Source organism: Pinus tabuliformis, chromosome 4_2, assembly GCF_031772625.1.
Source record: "Pinus tabuliformis cultivar Carrire ecotype Pingquan chromosome 4_2, CPIR1, whole genome shotgun sequence".
Classification (NCBI taxonomy): Eukaryota; Viridiplantae; Streptophyta; class Pinopsida; order Pinales; family Pinaceae; genus Pinus; species Pinus tabuliformis.
In genome coordinates, this window is record NC_142304.1 from 220,133,753 (window position 1) to 220,155,297 (window position 21,545).

The following is a 21,545-nucleotide window of genomic DNA, read 5'->3' on the forward strand; positions in this document are numbered from 1 at the left end:
ACGACCGGGAAGAGGATATCACAGCAGAGGCCTGGGACATGAGGGAGGCGATCAAAGCCATAAAGGATGATGAGCTGGACTAGTTGCTCAGAGGATGAACAACCCATTTAGCAGGGGGGTGATGATGAGCCTCGAATTGGGTAACTTATTGGGCTCATTTTGCCTAATTGTCCTTGTTAAATCCTCCATTTTTCATAGATTATGCATGTTTTTCTAGTATGTTTATGTTATTTGAACGAATAAGGGTGGTCACTCTACCAAGGAGGCTAATACGTGGTCATTTCAGGTTTTTTGGACAAATTTTGGAGCAAAACCAAGCAATTATGGCCCAGGTGACAGCCAAGCTTGAGGTGAGGATTCGTAGGGAGGTTGTCTGTGGCATTAAATGGCCCTTCCTCAAAATCTCCACCCTCAACTCCGAGCTCAACAGGCCACCAAAACGAGTTCTAAAGGCAGCCAAGTAGCTTTGGGAAGAGTGACTGTCTACTAGCAGTTGGGACAACCGAGTCCCTTGAATCTAGGAGGGCTGTTAGCCCCCTCGTATTGTATAAATAAGAAGGCCTCAACCTTCGTAGTTTACTTTTGGAACTGTTGGTATTTGCACTATAGTGCTGTCCTTTTTCAGCGCATTTTTCTTAGCTACTGTTGTACAACTTTCTTGTGATGATTATTTTGGAGTAATGAGAAGCAGTTTTACTTGGCATCAGATCTGAGTTCTTTATAGGAGCCTGCAGCTCTTGGGGTTGGGCCCAACCCGAGTGCTAAGGCCTCCTTTATGTATTGTTATTTGTTCTTTATGCATTTGCAAAATCATTTTTGTTAAGTAGATTAAATCTTGCTGATTAACTAGGTCACTGTTAATGGTTAGAAAGACTTTTGATGCTCAGATTTAGTTGATAGGTTGTTAACAGGGAAAAGCTTCAAAAAAGGGCCATCAAACACCTCTGATTTCACCTCTCCCTCAGTGGGATCAGGAGCTGGGATCAGGGTGACCTTGCTGCCCACAAAAACATTGATTTTGCTTTGCCATGCAATCACTAGTGTTTGATTTTCATGTGTAGAAGTTGGTTACAAGTTCAGACTTTTGCTTGCTTAGTTACATGAGTTAGAATACATGGTTTCATTGCAGTTCAAACTTCTGTTCATTCTCTTCACTGACAGCTAGATCAAATTAGGTCAACGTGACTAGTTATTTGATTTTACAAGTCTTCGTTAGTTTAGTTGGAAAAATGACTTGCAGAGCACCTGTACCACTTCTCTACCTGCCCATACTCCATCAAACCTATCTGTTCCATCCCTCAGCTCAGGTTCTAGCCTTACGTTTGCCATTTTCTCACATAACCCTAGTTTTTGTGCATCATTGTTTCAGTCCTCCTTGAACAAATCCAGCCATCTACATCTGTCCTCCACTCCATCCACCAAGTCCTGGACCACCTCCAACCCTTATCCTACCTCCATAACCACTCCTTCATCTTTCTTCATCCATCCATCCTCCAAAATCCCATTTCTGAACATCCTGTAGAAAAGTTACAGACATCCTGTAGAAAATCACAAACATCCTGTAGAACCCCTGCAGACTTCCTGTAGAAGCTCACGAATGAAGTTTCTTGATAGCCAAACTTTGTGAAACTCTCTGGAAGGGTGTTAGGGACCCCTTAGGCCCTCTCTGAACCTTCCCGACCTCATCTAAGCATTTCCTCTCACCAACCCACCTCTGCATAGTCAAACAATCAAATCGCATGCATGATAATTCTGACAACTTATTCAAAAATACAAAAAGATGTTTTCTTTCAGAGTTGACTATAAAAGTAGCTTAGACACATGCATTTCATCTTCTTAGAAGTCAATTGCATATCTCCTAGTAGCTTGCATCCTCTTTCTTGCATCAATAGAGCTAGCTGGCAAAATTAGGGTTTGCTAGGGTTTACGTTTCCTTTCAGCTTTCCAGTTTCTTTCTGCAAGTAGATCAACCTTCTTTAAGTTAGCTTTCATCCATCAGTTAAAAATCTTCTTCTCAGAGCTCATAGAAGTTGGCTTAAGCTCCTAGCGGACTTGTGCCAGCTGACCAAGTGACAGCTGCGGAAAGAGCTAGTACTTGTGCATATAGAACCACCGCTTCTAAGTTTGTTACGAACTACCAGGTTGATAAAAGTAAAGAAGGGAGCCCCAGGAGTTGCAGCATTATTGCTGCAATACTGGAGCTCACCAGTTGCCGGGGAAGTGTAATTATGAGACCTTATTTCTTACATCTAATTTTTTTTTTAATAATTCTTTAGTATGCTCTCCTCATGCACTTTGTGTGATCTGGAGGATCAGAAAAATGATTGTTATGTAAAAAAAAATTAATAATTCTTGAGTATGCTCTCCTCCTGCACTTTGTGTGATGTGGAGGATCAGAAAAAGGATTGTTGTATAAAAAAAAAAGAGAAGAAGGGGACAAAATAAACTTCATCATTTCATTTGATTCAAAAAAAAAAAAATGAAACCCAACTGCTTTGATAGATTCAGCTGACCAAGATTGACTGGTTATGGTTTATAATGGTCCTCAAAACATTGTATCTTGTTTTAATAAGATTTTGCAACTTAGCTGCGGAATGTGGCCTGATTCCGCAGCTGATTTCAAGGTTTAATATGTTACAGGCATCCAATGAAGAAACCGACACCATGGGCATCTCCAGAATTGTCCCGACATGGATCCTATCCTAGTCACCCAGCCCAGATTGATAAAAAAATCAGCTTAAGACCTCAGTCAAAGTCCTATTTTTAGCATGTTTTCCTTGAAGACTTTGCTGCCTGAAATTGAAAATCATTAATCATTTTTATAAAATTTCACAATTTCAGAGAAGAGAAAAATCTATGGCTATCTCCAATTCCAGTCTCCACTATGGCCTCAATACAAACCTGCATTCTTTGTGGTAATTTTGGTGCTGATATTAGATGTTGATCTGGGTACAAGTGCCATTTTGCCCATGGTGAAAAGGAGCTTGGGAAGGTAAATGCAGTAACACACATTCTTAAAGATGATCTGGCAACAAGACCTTTTGGCAGTAGGTTCCCAGTTGGTGGCTTAGATGGGAAGTCTGAAGGTCGTCTTGGCTATCGTGAGGTTACTCCTCCTAGTATGGCAGCTATAGTTAAATTTGGTGCTTTAGCAACTGCAAGAAAAATAATCAATATCGATGTTGCACTTGCTGGTGTTTTAATTTGGAAAGGTGCTGTAAACTCTAAGTAAATTTGTCATTCAACTGGCACAAAATTAGCTATAAGAGACCATGAGTCCGATACTAACCTGAAGAATATTGAGTGGGAAAGCAGTTTTGATCAGATAAAGGAAGTCGATGCCTGGGTTTGTCAACTGATCGTGCACACGAGTATTACATTGCCTGTAAAGTAGATTCCATTTGCTACAAACAATTTCAAAACCACGACCATTAGGAATCAATAAGCATAAACAACAGACCTGCAAATGAAATTCAACCACAGCAATTTAGAAGAAAAACGCAAAACAGAGAAAAACATCAAACTTTGAATGCATGATTTGGCCAAACGGAGGCGAATTTGGAAAAAATAAAACATGGGTTTTTTCGCCAATAGGGTTAGTTAGATAACCTAGAAATGGTTTTAAGAAATTCATGGCGGTTTAAGAGAATTTCTCGGTTCTCTGAAGCCTCTTTTTGCCTACCGCGTGAAGAAAAACGGAATTTGAATTAATTAACTGATAGTTGATTTAATTCGGCTGCTTCCAATTTAAAATCAATGGCGTGCTTATAATTAACCGCCTTTTGCCACTCGTCTAACACCTGCTCTACCGATTAATAGCAATTCTAATTGGATACGGCTCTTTGCTGATAGACATAACACTTGTTAACAACAATTCTAATTGGATACGGCTCTTTGTTGATAGACGTAACACCTGTTAACAAGAAATTTTAATTGAATACGACTCTTCCTCAAAGCTTTTCACGTCTGCTGGCTGCACGGTTTGAATCCGAATTCTATCATGCAAAATTTTTATGTGTGGTTAAGTCGCTTGAAAGGGAATTGTTTACACACTTGCTAACCTGTAATTAAATGCTTCATGGTGGTTACATGCTTACACTGCAGGAGAGAGCACAATATTGGGACAGAATCACCTTACACGAGTTAGAAATGAGAAGAGTTTCCAGCAATAAACTAAGCAGTATTCTGGTGATATTGTTGTTCTTGTTTTTCTGTGGACAAAGGAGAGTGCCACATTCAAATGAGCTAATTTGAGCTTCTGCCTAATTTGTAAACTTTCCTTTACTTTGACCAGAAGGGCTTGTTACGTCAGAGACGGATCTGCATGTTGGCTCTGCATTTGTCGTATGTTGTGTTAATTTTAATTGCAAATACAGACATTTGCTTGTTACCATCTGAAACCGTTTTGCTTCCACATAACCACTCTGTTTTCATTGATGTTTACGCAGTAAAAAAAACAGAATGGGTCTCATTGTGAGGACAAAACCGAGGGAGTCATCAAAGCTATTGAAAAGATCATACATTTCCATTACTCTGATATATTTTCATCATTAAAACTATTTTGCTTCATATACCATTTATAAAAATTTTATTTTTCAAACAAAACAGTGAAGAATTTTTTTGAAAAATAACAGAGAAGCTCATGAATAATTGGTCTTGTGCACCAGTTGTAATCTTAGGCTCTTTCTCCCTGGTACTTGGTTGCATAAAATCTATTTTCTAATAACTTAAATCAGAAAACAGATGGTTGACTGTCTTTTTGCTGCGGAAAGTAGCCTGATTCCGCAGCTAATTGGCGATTCCGCAGCTAACTAGCAATTCCGCAACCATTTTATTGCTTCTATAGGTTATAGGTGTCAAGAGACGAAACAAACCACATGGGTAGCTGGGAAAATGTCAGTACATGGATGGTGTCCTATTCATTTGATCCAAGTCGATGAAAAAGACCCTAGTCAAAGGGAAGTCAAGTTGTGTGTTATCACTAAGTCGCCGCATGTCAAGAAAAAATAATAATTTTGAATCAATGAAATGAATAAGTTATTTGCTCACTTTTCTGAAGGTATTGATTAATTTTGAACTGATGATGAAAGATGAATGGCTAACTTTTTATTCAAGATTTTTAGCTACAGAAACCGTCGACATTTCGCAGCTAAAGTCCAATTCTGTAGCTGTTCTCCAATTCCGGAGCTGAAAAACCTCATTGTTCAAATCAGCCTAACTTTCTCATACAAAATCAGATTTTGATGATTTCAAGTATCATTAGAAAGATCTCAACAAGATCTACACAATGAGAAATCCATCATTAGAGTTTGAAATGAAAAATAATGAAATAAATCGCTGAAAAGAAGCAACATTCAACTTACGGCACCAATTCCAAAGCAGTGATAAATTCTTTTGATTTTTCTTTTGAAAGCTTGTTTTATTAATACAAATTCTTAGTTTTGTGTGTAAATGTCATAACTAGAGAGATTGATCACCTCTCTCCTTTGATAATCTTACATTCCATTATAGAAGAAGTATTAGTTTCTTTATAGGTTCCAGGAGGAAGGACAAATTACTACAAGAGAATGGTGTCTCTCTAAGAGACCAATTTGTTTCATAAGAGGATGATCAACAACAAAGAGGAAATACGCTGATGTAAAATCAGATCCAAACACTTGAAAAACTTTCAGATACTATTGTCTCCATCACATCCATACTTCATAATAAACCATTCACTTCATTTCACTCCATATTTTCCATTTACATTCACATACACTTTCCATCTCTTTTTGTCCTTTCATAACTCACAAATAAAAGCAAGAGGCTCATTCACATACTTATTGCCCATTGCCATTTCTACTCTCCACTGCCATCTTCCATTTCTTGTCATTTTCATTTCGCAAATAAGCACTGCTTCAATGCAAATTATTGAGTCCATAGTCCTTTGAGTCTAAGTTCTTTGTAAAAACACCTTGAGGCTTGCATGCCTTAATGACAAGTTTTCATGCTGACAAACAATGGGAATACATTAATGTCCCTTGTTCGTTAGATCTTCTAGGTGACTCGACATCAAAAAAATCATTCGTACTTAGCAAGATGTGTTTGGGCATCTTGACTCTCATTGTCATCAATGGTGAGAGTTCTCGTGTTGACTAGTGGCATCCATTAATGGCCACTAAGTCAACAATTTCCTACTATGTTCGACATCAGAACATCTTTTCACATAGTAGGAATTGTGCCAATGAGTTTTGAAGACATGAATACTATTATTTTCAGCATTTTGGAGCAGATTCAACAAGTTTTAGTAGAAGCAATAAAAATTCATCTTATCTCTTTATCCATGACTCCTCTTGTTCAGCCACTTGAAGAAGAATATGATCAGAATTTTGCAGCCACCACACATACAACTCATCCATTCCAAAGGGTAAGTTAAGGTACGTCATTTTCTAACTTTTGACCATAGAATTCCATAAAAAGCTAGAATGATAATTGTTGGAAAAACATTTCTCTTCCTCATTTCATAAAATTGTCAATACCATCAGTTGGGGGGGAATACATTCATCTTCATATCTTGCCATGTCCATATCATACTCAAGAGCCCACATACTTCCAACATATATTAACTATTACATTGTTATTATGAGCATACAATGGCTTTTCAAAAAAGTGCTTAAAGGATAAATTGGATACAAACAAAATCATGGTTGTCACACAAGAACCAACCATCATGCAATCCAATAAAGATATACTTTGCAAAAATAATCAAAATATCATTATGCAAAGTTCAAAGATCAAAATAGAATGCAACAACAACAACAAAAAAAATTGGTTGTAACACAAGAACCAACCATGTTGCAATTCAAGTAAAACACTTTGCAGAAATATGAAGTTATCAAATGATATCATGCAAAATTAAGCCAAATCTCAAGGATCAAAAGAGTTAATGTAATATATATTGCATGAGGACATGCAATAACTTCAGTTGGGGGGTATGTTGGGTCTTGAAAATATCATTCATTTCCATTACACTTTCACTATTATGTCCATTATATCACCTCCATTTCACCTTCATTTCACTACTATGTTACTACATTCATCCCACTTTCATTATCATTGGGCCACATTTATTTTTTCCAAACTTTATTAATTCTTAGCCTTTTTAAGTGAATTTGTGGTTAAAAATTAGAAAATAATGTGCATATGCTTATACTTAGCAGGTGGGTTGAGATTGTTGACATGTGTAGGTCAAAAGGAGACTTCTAGAAGACCCTTATGTGGCACTCTAAGGCCAAATTCGAATTTGAGTGGAAAGAATCATGGGATCATGAGGATATGTGTCACATCTCCTAATTGTATTGAAACTATAAGAAGACATGTGTCTTATCAGTTCCTATTTTGATTAGGACTCTAGAGGTAGAGGGAGAGATTCATGGACTCTCATTAACGAGATGGCTTCTCATCTTTTTGTATAAATAGGAGATATTTCTCCTTCATTTGTTAGCTTAGAGTTTAGAGCTTAACTTGTGAGTCTTAGCTTAGCTTGGAGTTTGTAGTTCTTATTTGATGGCTTTTGAAAGTTTTGGAGAGCTTTGTTGTACTTTGTAATTTTGAAGAATTTGAATAAAACTTTGATGTTCTCAACATGGAAGGAGATGTGAAGTAGATGTCATGGAGCATATCAGAATGTAAGGTAGAGTATATTTCATTTTGTAATTTTGCTTTGATTTCATTATGTCATTTGATTGTTTTCAAGTTTGATAGATTAGATTTTCCATTCATGCAATTTTAATTCATGTAAGTGTGTTCAACCGGTTGATTGCAGATTAGTTTTTCTTTACATGTTTTTGCATCAAATAGTGACATGAGATTTGCCTCTCCGCTGACTTTGTTTTTTTTAGCTTTTCAATTTCAGTTATGCTTTGATTTCATTCTTATTCATTTGCTTTGTTAGTTAGTTTAGATATCAAATTCCTCATATCATTGACGTTATCTCCTAAATCCATAGCTTAGACTACCTAGCGAGCTATCGGAATATGAATGATGTGATTTGATTTTTGCTTTATTTTTCTGCAATTAGATATCAAATTCCTCATATCATTGACGTTATCTCCTAAAGCCATAGCTTAGACTACCTGGCAAGCTATCGGACTATGAATGATGTGATTTGATTTTAGCTTTATTTTTCTGCAATTAGATATCAAATTCCTCATATCATTGACGTTATCTCCTAAAGCCATAGCTTAGACTACTTGGCGAGCTATCGGACTATGAATGATGTGATTTGATTTTAGCTTTATTTTTCTGCAATTAGATATCAAATTCCTCATATCATTGACGTTATCTCCTAAAGCCATAGCTTAGACTACCTGGCGAGCTATCGGACTATGAATGATGTGATTTGATTTTACTTTTATTAGTTTGCAGTTTTTGATTTGTTGAGTGCAATAGCTTAACTTTTATTTCTGTATTTAGATAAAGAGCAGAGATGGTGATTTCATAATCAGTAGTTCATCATTTGTTTGATTTGAATAGCAGCACATTTCCATTCTTGTGTAAGTACTAATTTCATCAATAACATGTTTTGAGATCTTTTGAAGTGCTAAGTTTTGGAAGTTACGATTAGGGACATAAACTTTGTCTTGAAATCTACATCCATACTTGACCTTTAAAAGTATTCTTAAGACCTTAGAATAGGATTTCCATTTGCATTAGACACTTTAGGAGATCAACAAGAACAAAACCCCAAAACAAAATAAAATCTATAAAACAACGAAGTAAGAAAAAGATTAACTAAGCACATATGGTGCACCACACTTCATCAGTTTACGATACCCGGATTGATAATTTATGTAGAGCAATTTAAGACGTTAAATTGACTAGACACATGCCCATTGGGAAACAAAGTCAAACTAGATATGAACATTTTAGGAGACCAACTTTAAGTCTACCATGCAACTAGACAGATTCATCATGTAGGAAACCAAACCCGCTTAGGTCTGAGAGTTGATAATGTAAGTAAAACTAAAGATAATTCTAAAAATGATAATAGGAAAGTTAAAACCCATAGATGATAACCTGAAATTAATGGCAAACATAGGTCTGCTTTGCATGCCAAGAATAAGAGATATATATTGGGTTATCCTTTGAGCATCCTATCTATTGTAAGATAAGAACCCCACCATGTTTCTCTGCCAACCATGATCAAAGGGTAACCAAAAGACATATTTTCTTCTCTAAATTCTTTAATTGTTATCTAAACTTGAGATGGTCTAATTCCTAAGCAAGTAAAACATGAGTAACAAATGTTTTTATATGCCATTAAAGCTCAATAATCCTAAAAATTTTAGTCTCTCATGTAGTTGGTTCCCAGTTCTAGCACAAAGTCCTTAATTAACATATGAACATTCTCATCCTCTCCATATATGTGTTGTACTTTGACATATTCCTCCATGGCTTTAATATTTTTCTTAATATCAGATGGGAACAAGCATTGAAAGTTGGTCTCAAAATGACAATAACAGTCTCCACTTTGGTTCAACGGGCAAGGTCTTTTCCTCGACGACAGGAGTAAAGAGCCATAGTAACTAGAGAAAGTAGTAGACTGAAAATAGGGGAGCTCAAATATAGCTCTAGACCAAAACCAACATTAACATAATTATGCATACTAATTGATGGAAGGGTCAAAGTTATTACCATCATACTGCGTGGGAGTCAAAACCTTAGGATGTGCCACAAGATTGATACATTCATGTTGCACGTTTCCCAGATAATTATCACAGAGTCCAACTTCATCATTCAAACAACTCTATGCTGAAAAAAGTCCCTCTCGTTGCTGATAGTTGTCTGAGTTATAAACTACCTCCTCCAAATCTGCATGGGGTGAGGCCTCAACTAGCCATCATGTGGCGATTAATAGGATAGAGCCACCGCCCATACATGCAATTGTCCATTCACACCATTGTTATCTCGATACAAGGATTTAAAAATGACAAGTATCATTGAAATTTAAAAAAAAATATATGAATAAATTAGGACAAAATTTTTCATATTCTAAAAAGATAATCTTGTTGGAGAAAAAATATATTTATCCACTAATTAACTTATTATGTTTGAAATTATATATTTTCCTTATCATATCAAAATAATATAATTATATTTTTGAAAATATATCAAATATATATTTATTTATTTTTTCAATTTTCTTCTCAACATACAATTAAAAAATAAAATAAAAAAACGTTTGGCAATTCCATTGTTTCTTATTTTATTTTTTAACTATGGAATATGTATGCTAAAGGCTTGGCTTATTAGACTAACCATCACACCTCTTAGAATCAATCACATGGTGTAACACCATCCTCTCACATCTACTCAAGTAACTGACCAACAGGGGTAAACATGCGACGAAGATTTATTATGATAGGATTCAACTCCCTATGTATCAATTAAGGAAGTGGAACTGACGGAACACGGGCAACCTGACCTTCTACACATGCAACAAAAGCCTTAGGATCCATCCAACCCATCCAGGTGACTAGCCCCTAAGACAAATTGACATTTTGTTCCATTAAAGCCTCAGTTGCTCCCTTGACATGGGCATGCATGTGACTGGGACCCTCCAATCGCTCCCACAACAAGGCATGTGTGCGATTGGGGACTTTTCTAGGTAGTTATGTGCTAGCAACTCTGGATTTTGTGCCACTTTTTTAGGGCCAGGACTCAGGCCACTACCCAAAACTCCATGAAACTTCCAGAAATGAAAGGTAACATCAAAACAATGATACAAATGCAAATACTTGAACTAGGAATTGACTGAACCCCTACTAGCCATGACAGTGATTTCGTCAAACATGTCACAAATATGCATTCTACAAGTTTAAACAACATCTTTGAGCATAGGGGTCTCATACTTATTTGAGAATCGCTAAGAAGCATTGATTCCTCATCACAATATTTGCATTACCATCTATTAAGCCATATATTCATTATACATTCAAATATTAACCAAAACATGATGAGATCCATACATTATCACTGTCATAAAACTCGCTCATAACCAACATATAATCAACAAAAATATCAAGGATATAACAACCATATAAGCCATATATAGAAAAGTATATTTACCCATAAAATACCAGGGAGAAAGAGAGTTCTTACTGATGAATGCAAGGCCAACCAGGTTCAAGACTTCCACGTTCCACGTTACCATAGATTGGTTGAACCAAATCTCTATTCATCCAATCACCCTTGTGCCATATTCCAAGCATGAATGTGGGATCTTATAGAACAAATTCATCAACATCAAACCAGGGCTTCCAAAGGCCAAACCACCTCAACCCTCAACCAGTGATTCCACCTCACGTCAGACATCACTATCCATCACCAGATCGGTCTCTAACCAAGTTGTCCAGGGCTCCAGAGCGTTTGTTCCAACCAAGGCTCCAGGACTAGTAACTCAACCCACAACTATTATTGAGCTCCAGTGCGTTTGTCCAACCAAGGCTCCAAGACTAGTAACTCAACCCACCAAAGGCTCTAGAGCATTTGTCCAACCAAGGCTCCAAGACTAATAACTCAATCCAAGCTATTACAAGGCTCCAGAGCGTTTGTCCAAGCAAGGCTTCGAGAACTAATAACTCAACCCACAACCAAAGGAACATGAGAACCAACCAGAAAACAAAAGGGAAAGGCTCCCACAACACTATGCCTATCCAAAAAATGGTAAGGCTAGGCAAAACCACTATCAATCCGGACAATCCTTCATGCCAATGATAGATCAGCACCGAGAAACCACATGCGTATGCCATGCATGCCAAAACTAGTAAAGCAATCATACATGCAACTCGGTACCTACAAGGAAAACTTGTTGTAGCTGCTGATCTCGATGTCCTCTTGCACTTTCCTGCTTTTCCTTTGCCTTCTTGCTCTAAATCCAAAGTATGTCAGACTTCTCCAAGAGTGCTCCAATAAAAATCTAAGTACCCAAGAGTATGAGGGAGAGGGAGAGAATAGAATGAGAGCTCCAAAATTGAACTGACAAAAGCCATGAACTGATCCTCATAAGCCTTTTTATTAATGAGGCCTCTTTTTTCTTCAATTTCCATTATTTTCCTTCATTTTCCTCCTCACATGAAACCTGTGACCTGTGACCTTCCTTTTCTCCTAATTTCCATTATTTTCATAAATAAATGCCAATAAATGCCACTTTGCCTTTCCAAAGCCTTAGCCATTGCCTTTGCTAATTTCCATAGCCATAACAAACAAAATGAACACCCACACTAGGATGTTTTGCCCAACATTCAACTTGGAATATGTGTCCCATGACCATGTTTATTATTTTGCCTTTATTAACTTTTATTACATGGATTTTTGACCAGGGCTATTACAAACACCTCCCCCTTGGGGGAACAACTTCCTCAGTGTTCAATGACACCTACAACCAATAATACTGCTGAAAACAAAACATATTACCCATGGAGCTTTATAACTTAGCTCGTTGCAATATTTATAATGATTAACTTGTTGAGAAGCAAACCAACATGACAACATAACAACATGACAATTATACTGACATGACACCCATACTACTTATTGGAGCTTTATAACACAACTCATGGTAGTATTTGCATCCATATACATATGTACATATACCAAAACATCTTACCAAGCATATACCAAAGACATATATCAAGGACATTATCTGAACCAACGAATAGAGAAGGATAAATAGCCCGCATATGATTTTCCATCTCCCATGTAGCTTCATCGGGCCCAAAGTGCTTCCACCACACTTTAACCTACTCGATTGCTCGGTTCTGGAGCATGATCATCTTTCTCTGCAATATACACTGAGGTTCCGACTTGAATTCTCCTTTTGCCTCCACCTGCAATACAAACCAATAAATCACGTGATTAACATCTTTAACACACTTTTTAAGAAATGACACATGGAAAACATCATGGAATTTCATTGTCGGAGGCAGTGAAAGTTGATAGGCTACTGGTCCAATCCTTTTAAGAATATTGAAAGGTCCACAAAATCGAGGTGCCAGCTTCGCACATGATCCAATCCTCAAGGAGCTCTTCTTGGGCTTGATGCACAAGTACACCTTTTCCCCAACTTGAGACTCCTTAAACAACCTATTCCGATCTGCATAAATTTTCTACCTATCCTGTGTTGCCTTTAGATTCTTCTTGATTACCTGCATTTCCTACTCCATTTCTGCTAACATGTCTGGTCCAGTCAATACCTTGTTCACTGGATCACTCCAACTAATAGAACTTTTACAACTCTGCCCATAGAGTGCCTCAAACATACTCATCCTTAGTGACTCTTGATACCCATTGTTGTAAGCAAAAAATCTACAAGTGGAATATACTCTTCCCACTTCCGTTGTTGATGCATCACATACATCCTCAACATATCCTCCAATATCATGTTGACCCTCTTTGTCTGCCCATCTGTCTATGGATGATAAGTTGTGCTAAAGGCCAACTTTGTACCCAAACCCATAGACAACTCTTTCTAGAACTTGGAAGTGAACTTTGCATCCCTCTCTGACACAATCTTCTTCAGAACACCATGCAATCTAACCACATCCTTGATGAACACCTATGCCACATCACTAGTTGAATAAGTAGATTTAACTGGAATGAAGTGTGTTACCTTAGTCAACCTGTTCATCACAACCATGATGGAATCATGTTGTCTAGATGTCCTTGGAAAACCTGTGATGAAGCCCATGGAAATGGCCTCCCATTTTCACTCTAGAATCAAGATCAATTGTAGTAAGCCACCTAGATACTCACACTCTACCTTTACCTGTTGACAATCCAAGCATCTCGCCACAAACTCTGCCACTTATTTATTCAAGTTCGGCCAATAGTAGAACTTCTTCACCGCTATCAATATCTTCTAATATCCTGGGTGACCTGAATACGGTTTCACATGAAACTCTCTCAAGATAAGCTTCTTGAGCTCGCTGTCATCTGGCACATATATCATGTCCCTAAATCTGATCAAGCCATCTGCTGTGAGACAATAGTCCACATCCTATGCACTTGTACCTGTAACTGTAATTGCACCTGTACATGTACCTGTACTCTACTGTAACTTATGCCTGAGCTCCATGTACTTATTATCCTACTGACCTGCCTGTAAGATCCAAGCCTATAAATTTGTCCCATAAGAGCTCATAGTTGCTATGTGGTTCACCTATATCTGCCTGCTAAGAGCATTTACAACCCTGTTCTCTTTACCTTTAATGTACCTGATCTCAAAGTCGAACTCACTAATAGTGGCCAACCATCTATCTTGCTTGACATTTAGATTCGGTTGGTCAAATAGGTACCTCAATCAACTGTGATTGCTCATCAGTACAAACCTCCTGCCAAGAAGATAGTGCCTCCACATCTTTAATGCAAGTATGATCACTGCCAACTCAATATCATATGCAGATAATTCAACTCATGCTCATTTAGTTTTCTTAACTCATAACATACTACTTCTCCTTCCTGCATAATAACTCCACCAATTCCTCTTTTGCAAGCATCTGTGCATACCACAAATTCTCTGTCCAGATCTGCAATCTTTAGTACTAGAGCATTTGTCAACAATTGTTTCAACTGCTCAAAACTTGTTGCACATTCTTTTGTCCATTCAAACTTCTTAACTTTCCTTTGCAATGATGTGATGGGATATGCAATTTGTGAGAAGTTCCCAATGAATCTCCTACAATAACATGCTAACCCTATAAATGATCTCACCTCATCCACATTCCTAGGAGTTGTCCACTCCATGATAGCCCTTATCTTCTTTGGGTCTACTGTTATGCCTTCCTTGGAAACCACATGTCCCAAGTAATGTACCTTTGTCTGAAAGAAACTGCAATTTCTAAGCTTAGCGTACAACTGATGCTCTCTTAGAAATCTCAACACTATTGTTAAATGTTCAACATGTTCTTCCTCATTCTTAGAATATATCAATATGTCATCATTGAACACAATAACACAATTTTCCAGATAAGGGCGCAACACGCTATTCATCAAGCACATAAAGGTAGTGGAGCATTAGTCAAACCAAATGGAACTACAACAAACTCATAATTTCTGTACCTGGTCCAGAAATTTGTCTTGTAAATGTCATCTTCCTTGATGCATACCTAATGATATCCAAATCTTAGATCAATCTTCGAGAACACTATTGCTCCCTTCAATTGATCGAACAAATCATCAATCCTTGACAATGGATACATGTTCTTGATGGTCACCTTGTTCAACTACCTGTAATCAATGCACAACCTGAGAATACCATATTTATTCTTCACAAATAATACCGGTGCACCCCATGGTGATACACTTGGCCTAATGTATCCCTTGTCAAGCATTTCCTTCAATTTCAACTTCAACTCTACCAACTTTGGAGTGCTCATCCTGTATGGTGCTACCCCTGGTACCAATTTAATAGAAAAATCTACTTCCCTGTGAGGTGGTAATTCTGAAACCTCTGCTGGAAACACATCTTGAAACTGTTGTAAAACCAGGTATCTGCTCAAGACATTTGCATCCTTAATTTCCTTACCTTTGTCACTAGAAATATGCACTGCGAACAACACACACTCTTTTATGCGATTGCGTTTTTCTTGCATAATTGTCACCACCCTAACTGATGTTGCTTTCTTCTTACCCCACAAAATTCTCTGTTTTCCATTATCATCCAAAAACTCAATAACTTTGTCATAACATTCCACCTTGGCCCTATGGAGATACAACCAATCCATATCCAAAAGCATGTTATATGATCCCAACGATAATACATTCAAATGTGTTGATGTAGGCATACCATTCAACTCAAATGCACAAGCTCTTACCCAATGATGAATTCACTTCTTTGTACATGAAACCAACTTCACTAACTAAGACTATGCATGCACTTCTTTATTCAAACCAAACTTATCCACTAGGTCAGTATTAACATAACTATAACTAGATCTAGGGTCAATCAAAATAGAAACAACTTGATCACAAAGCTTACCATCCATCTCGATAACAAACACCTGGTGATCTGCCTGCCTGTTATGCAACCCCGCATAGATCCTAAGATCACTTTCTCCAACATCCCCAACCGTTTGTGCCTCCTGGGAACTGTAAATTTGCGGTCTACCACCCTGATGTTGTGAACGATCTCTTTGACAATGATCTTTGCCACAAGTCCAACATTGTATGGGTTTCCTATCATTACCCTTGTTTTGCTAAGACTGAAATCCATGCCTTATGTCAGATGCATTGAACTTATTTTGCGGCATTGCATTCTCTTTGTTACTTCTGTCATGAGGCCTTGCCCATTTCTTGTCCCATTTCCATTTATTCTTATTATTACCTTTCTAGTTTGGTTTAGTATCAGATCTGCGCTTTGATTTCTCGTAACAATGCTTTCGCTTCCGGATGACCTCCTCCAATGGTCTAGATTCATAAAACTCAATCTTATCCTTAAACGATATCAACAATCCATTGATGAATCTTTGAATCTTAGACTTCTCCTCCTTGAGGTAAGGCACATATCTCAACAACTCCATAAATTTGCTAGTGTACTCCTCATCAGTCATAGATCCCATCTTTAGCTCATAATTTTTTTTCCCCTGTCATCATAGTATCTCTCCGATAGGTACTTCTTCCTGAATAGTCTCTCGAATTCACTCTAATTCAACTCCTCCTCATAAATATCTCTGGCGTTCTTTACATCTTTCCACTAGATATCTGCTTTACCTTTAACACTGAATGTAGCTATTCTGGCCTTCATATTCTCTAAGTAATCATGTATCCTGAAGAACTTATTCATTCGAAGCAACCATGCTTCTGCATCCTATGGATTCTTCATTTCCCCATCGAATGTAGGTGGCTTTGCTTTTTTGAAATCATATGGAAAATATCCCCTATCACTCCTCCTATAAGGATGTAACGATGATGACCATGATACTTGTTAGAACGAAAACTAGAATAATACCCATGTCCATCACCCCTCCTATTTGGACTATCCAAGAACCTGCCATCCTTGATTGTGTCATCTCCATCTGACCTGTGACCACTGCGAGATATCCTACCATATGCCCCATTAGTCCTATCCTCTTATCCATAGCTGATTCGAAGTGGTCCATGCCTTTGTAATTCTGACAAACTCTAAAGAATTATTGCATTGACTTCTGCTTGTTTCTCCTGTGCCTTTGCCATTATCCGCTTTACAAATCCTTATTTCTTCCTTCAAACTCCCCAATGTGTCTGCTACATCAGAAGAGTGCCCAACACCACGCTACTCATCCTGATTCATATAATCTCTGTAATCTACCATATTTCTAGTCATATTTGATCTCTTCTTACTGCAAGGTATATTATGTCAGCTAAACCAAATCATAAACAAACCAACATACCTTAGTATAGTTTGAGGAGGATATCTTGTCTACAAGACTGACCAGATTAGTGCAATATATATATATATATATATATATATATATATATATATATATATATATAGACATAGATATATATATAATCATATCAACATATAAGCATCTTTTCAGCCATTATCCAGTTATCAATGCATGACTATACCAACCACATACCATGACCTCATGCACGACAACTAGCACCATGCCAATGTATGCATAACAACATATGAACACTGACACACATAATCAATGCATGACTGGCATATACTCACAACAAATACATTCAACAACGACACCATCAACTTTCAAATGCTGACACCACTGCAATCATGATCCACGCCATGCATACAAAACAAGCACATAGACCACAAGCACGAGGACCTATATGCAACCGACATATACATTGAAAACACATTCATCCAAGGGGAATGGAAACCATACATTGCCCAAGGAGAACAAAACCATGCTCTGATACCACTCTGTAACACCCTCCTCCCACATTTACCCAAGTAACCAGCCAACAAGGATAAACACATGACAGAGAGTTACTATGATAAGATTAAACTCCCTATGTACCAGTTAAAGAAGTGGAACCAATGAAACATAGACAACCTGACCTTCTACACATGCAAGAGAACCCCCAAGAGCCATCCAACACATCTAGGTGGCCAACCCCTAAGACAAACTGCAATTTTGCTTCATTAAAGCCTCATTCGCTCCCTTGACATGGGGATGCATGCGATTGGGGCCCTCCATTTGCTCCCACATTAAGGCATGCGTGCGACTGGGAATATTCCAGGTAGTTTTGTGCCAGCGACTCTGGATTCTATGCCGCTTTTTCAGGGCCAAGACTCAGGCCACTCCCCAGAACTCCATGAAACTTCCAAAAATGAAAGGGAACATCAAAACAATGATAGAAATGTAAATACTTGAACTAGGACTTGATTGGACCCCTAATAGCCATGCCATGCATTTCGTCAAACATGTCACAAATATGCATTCTACAGGTTTAAACAACAGATCTGAGCATAGGGTTCTCATACATATATGAGAATCACTAAGAAGCATTGATGCCTCATCAAAATAACTGCATTACCATCTTTAATCCATATATTCATTATACATTCAGAAATTAGTTAAAACATGATGAGAACCACACATTATCACTGTCATAAAACTCACTCATAACCAACATATAATCAACAAAAATATCAAGGATATGGAAACCATATAAACCACATATAGACAAGTATATTTACCCACAAAATATGAGGGAGAAAGAGATCTCTTATTGATGAATGCAAGGTCAACCAGGTTCAAGATTTCCACGTTCCACCCGACTGTAGATTGGCTAAACCAAATCTTTCTTCATCCAATCACGCTCGCGCCATATTTCAAGCATGAATGTGGGATCTCATAGAACAAATCCATCAAAATCAAACTAGGGATTCTAGAGCCCAAACCACTTCAACCCTCAACTAGTGATTCCACCTCACGGTCGAACATCACTATCCATCACCAAATTGGTATCTACCCAAGCTGTCTAGGGCTTGAGAGCATTTGTTCCAACCAAGGCTCCAGGACTAGTAACTCAATCCACAACTGCTATCGGGCTCCAGAGCGTTTGTCCAACCAAGACTCTAGGACTAGTAAATCAACCCACCAAGGTCTCTAGAGCATTTTGTCCAACCAAGGCTCCAAGACTAAGAACTCAGCCCAAGTTGTTATAGGGCTCCAGAGCGTTTGTCCAACCAAGGCTCCAGGAACTAATAACTCAACCATAACCCAAAAGAACATGAGAACCAACCAGAAAACAAAAGGGAAGGACTCCCACAACACCATGGCTATCCAGTAAATGGAAAGGCTAGGCAAAACCACTGTCAATCTAGGAAATCCTCCATGCCAATGATAGATCATCACCAAGAAACCACATGTATGTGCCATGCATGCCAAAACTAGTAAGGAAATCATACATGCAACTCGGTACTTGCAAGAAAAACCCACTGTAGATGTTGATCCCAATGTCCTCTTGCATTTTATTGCTTTTCCTTTTCCTTCTTGCTCCAAATCCCAAGTATTCCACACTCCTCCAAGAGTGCTACAAGGAATCTCTAAGTCTAAGAGTATGAGAGAAAAAGAGAATAGGCTGAGAGCTCCAAAATTGAACCAAGAAAAGTATGAACTAAAAAAAGCCATGAATTGATCCTCATAAGCCTTTTTATTAATGAGGCCTCTATTTTCTTCAATTTCCATTATTTTCCTTCATTTTCCTCTTCACATGCAACCAATGACCTTTCACCTTCATTTTCTCCTAATTTCCATTATTTTCATAAATAAATGCCAATAAATGCCACTTTTCCTTTCCAAAGCCTTAGCCATTGCCTTTGCCAATTTCCATAGCCATAATAAACCAAATGAACACCCACACTAGGATGTTTTTCCCAACATTCAGCTTGGAATACATGTCCCGTGACCATGGTTATTATTTTTCCTTTATTAACTTTTATTACATGGATTTTTGACCAGGGCTGTTACACGTGGAATAATCGCCCACTCAAGGTAATGGGAGCTTTTGGAATATTATTAATGCATGTGGGTTTTGGTGTAATTACAAACCTCAACATGGTATCACGACCTCGACCCATGTTTGATTCCCCTAAGTTACATCGAAGGGGGGGTGTTGGACTAACCGTCACACCTCAGGGAATTGATCACATGGAATAACCGTCGCACCTTGGGGAATTGATGACATGGACTAACCATCACACCTCAGGGAATTGATCACTCAGACTAACCATCAGCTCAAGGTAATGGTAAGGGTTAGAAGTTTACTAATTCCTATTGGTTTTAGTGTAATGACAAACCTCTACGTGGTCAACATATGGCTTAAAACAATTACAACAATGTCCTTTAACAATCATTCCTCCCAACCATCCAAGATAGAGGTAATTCACTCCATTATATATTACATGTTTCTATCATGTTATGTATTTATGACAATGAACCATCATTTTTTATAAACCATAATTAGGAGGAATTATATTAAAAGGGTCATAACATAGCTATTGGCAAGATATACGATGAAGTTTCTTGTATTGCTTTAGACAAAATTTGCAACTTTTAGATGTTATATATGAAACTTTATTGATGCCTAAAACTATTATTATCCAACTATTAACATAGGAATACAACTTATAAAAGCATCTCGAGATACATAATACTTTCAAAATCCTATAGACTACATAAAAACATGTTGGTTAGTTGCTCCCCATAAAGTGTCGATGGGTTTGTTGATCCACTTCGATAACTTCTTTCGTTTGGTGTACATTCTCTTTAACATTTGGGTCACCTTGAGTTGAGTTGATGGGGACATGATGAATTGATGTTGTAGACAGAGAATCATTTTGAAAAGCGAGGACCAAATTCCTCCTCACACAACACTCTACTTCAAGCTCATCAATATTTTTCCTTTATCGAGCTAAAATATTAATTATATATGTGTTTTGGGATGCATAATGCTCCCTAATATAATGTACACTAACGAATATTGAAAACAAAACTATATCATTTCCTTGTAGTGTTTCCTCATGCCTTTGTAAGGTTCTTTGATTTTCTAGTAGGTCCTCTGGGTCCATATTAGTATAAAATGTTTAGAACAAAGCCAAACAAAGGTATTGAATACCAAATCCAAAATGGAAATATCTACAAACCAACCACCAAATAACTTGAACCAAAAACAATTAAGAACATAACAAAAAAAATCCTAGAATCTTGAGGAAGGAGATTACACTAAGGGGTTGGGATATATATTCCCAAACCATAACCTTTAGATGTTATCACTGAAGAATAGAGCCCAAAACCAAAGTAAAGTATGTAGTCCCTAGAAAAAATCTAATTAATTCTTCTAAAAATTGACCATTAAATAACCAAAACCAGAATTCACTAAGAGTGGAAATAAAATATCCCAAGAATGCTAAGCAAGAGAACTAAGCCTAGGGACTGTAATTTCCTTCCTAAGATCCAGTTCTTAGATATATTCACCGAAGGACAAATCCCAAAACCAAATCTAGGTGCACGACCCTTGGAGAAATTTAAAATATGCCTTCCAACAACTAGAGC